General features: G+C 39.3%; 1 pseudogene; it reads right to left on the reverse strand.

Annotated features, from left to right (window-relative positions):
* Positions 1-1,938: 1,938 nt before the first annotated feature.
* Positions 1,939-2,114, reverse strand: LOC148823306 (U4 spliceosomal RNA; annotated as a pseudogene).
* Positions 2,115-2,462: the final 348 nt, after the last annotated feature.

A 2,462-nucleotide genomic window follows, 5' to 3' on the forward strand; every position in this document is an offset into this window, starting at 1 on the left:
TTCCAGCTAGCTCAGGAGACCAATCCTTTACCAGACAGAGTACAGGCCTGGCAGGCTACCTGGCGATGGGGGTTCCAGGTCAAGAGGACTTTGGACAGAAGTCTGGAAACATTGCACCTGTTCTGAGGATTGTGAGGGCCATGCAGCACTGTGCTATCCTTTGCCCTGCACTTTGCCCTGCAGTTAGAGAAACACCTGTACTGTATGTCCTTCACCTTATACTGAAGCCCTGCTGGTGCAGCCTTACACAGCAGAGGTCAGGCTCAGAGGTATCCAGGGATCATGAGCCACGCCTGGCGGTTCCATAGTAGACGAAATGGAGCAAAGAGGACAAATAAACGACATTAAATCTTGTTACATTTTTAAAAAAAAATCAATGTCCAAAAATATTTTAGTTCTCAGAAATATTTCTTTTGTTTTCCAAACAAAGTACACTGTCAGAATGTGTGCTTTAGAGTGGGCTTGCCTGTTCCGTTTGTGTGGTTTTAATTGGACTTTAATGAAGAAGCTGGATGTTAATAAAACTGAAAGCTTCTCTTTTTAGAGGTAATGAACCTCGGGAGGAAGTGATTAAATTTATTATTAAACAGGTAGGAGCTTAACAGCTTTAGTGACTAATTCTCTGAAGACGCATCCAGTCAAACTATTTTCTAAAAATAAAAAAGGACTTAATAGCAGCATTTCTCGCTTTGTCTGAGCGTCAGCACTGGGTTCCACAGTCAGTCTTGTGACAAGCATTGCCTCTTGAGATGTCACATGGAGAGACAGAGGGGGGAAAAAAGCCGTATTTATACGGGAAAGAAAATATCTGGTGCGAAAGAGGTTTGTGTGAAAGAGGATGCAATTATTAAAACAATAAATTAGGCATTTAAGATAAAGGTGTTGATTAATCATTTATATAGATGCTCTCTCCCTCGTTCAAACAAAAGGTGTGTGTGTGTGGGTGGGGGGGTGATGGTGAGGCTGAGGCACCCTTGTAAATCTAAATCAGGAATGTTTTTTTCTTCTGTGGAGGAATTAGGTTCTGCTCTGGCAGTGCAGCAGCTGTAAAGATTGGGATGCACAGTATTTCGATGCCAGCATGAATAACAGCCTGAAGGGTCCAGTTTTCATTGAAAATATTAAGTCTCATAATCTGTAACTGAATCAGAAGTATTAACCTGCTGTAATACATTTATGGTGTTTGAAAGTCACGAATAAATATATTTTTTACCTTATTTTTTTCTGGCAAGAATCAACGAATCAACTTATGAATCCCCATGGTGTGTGTATTTTAGTTCACCAGTGATGTTTCAGCTGATAATGTGAAAATGAGGCAGTTTTTTTTAACAGATCTGATTTAGGAATTTATAAATAAAATGCTAAACATATTTTAATTTTCTTCAGTGTTTTATGTTTTGCTGTGTAGGGTGTATTTATACTTTAGTTTGTATTTCGGCCTAGTTGAAAACACGGCCTAGTAACCTAATCTTTTTTTTTATCCTCTTGAAGGAATGCTATGCATATTGTGCAATTTTCTTCTAGATCCTGTAACTGACTATCATGTTTAATTATATTTTTAAAGATTATAGAATTGTTTTACACAGTCCTTTATTATTTCATATTTGTTGAGATATTACATTAAGCATCTTTAATTTCATACTTGAAAAAAAATACTGTATATAAAGATACTGTAAAAGTTGTACAGCAGCTCTTAAAGCTGAAGGGATAGATCATCACTGTTATTTTCAGTTGGAAATCCGTGTTCATTAAGCAGGATAAAACAACAAAGGAAATGTGCACCAAAGATAAAGTTGACTACCATTAAGTGAAAAGATTACATTGGTCTGAGCAGAGCCAACACTGTATATCAACACAGAAGATTATCTTCAGTGTGCAGAATGAGCACCATAACAAAATACACTCTTGCTATTACATGAATTCTGTAAGAGGAGATTGAATTTGCAATGCCTCCTAATCTTTTTAAAATTTTGTTCCTTACCAGCCCTGTATATGAGGCACAAAGCTCTATTCGAAATAAATACAGAGACAGGACCTAGTTTGGAAAAAGTTTTCAACTAGCATTAATCACGTCTCGGCTAAACCTCATAGACTACAATTCCTAGGAGCAGGATATCAGTGGTGTCAGCTGATAACCTAAACCACCCAGTCCCTCCCTCCCTGCCCCAGCCATCCCAGTGTCGCTGTGTGTGTTCAGCACTGCTCCAACCTTCAGGGACAGGACTGTACTGATCCAGACAGACAGCTGTCCAGTGGGTGACTAAAGCTTGGAGGTTTCATGTTTGATGACATGCAAACTGCAGATAACTGCTAACCCCTACAAGGATAACGCACCCAGCACCCTCTCTGCACAGCCTCTTCTGCCATCTGGTGTAATCCACTGCGCCTGGTGTGTTAGGCAATTGTTTCTCACTGTGAGTTTTGTGAAGGGAAGTTTACAAAGGCTGTGTCTATTTAGCTGC

The sequence above is a fragment of the Atractosteus spatula genome, chromosome 11 (genome assembly GCF_055471065.1).
Source record: "Atractosteus spatula isolate fAtrSpa1 chromosome 11, fAtrSpa1.hap1, whole genome shotgun sequence".
Taxonomy (NCBI): Eukaryota; Metazoa; Chordata; class Actinopteri; order Semionotiformes; family Lepisosteidae; genus Atractosteus; species Atractosteus spatula.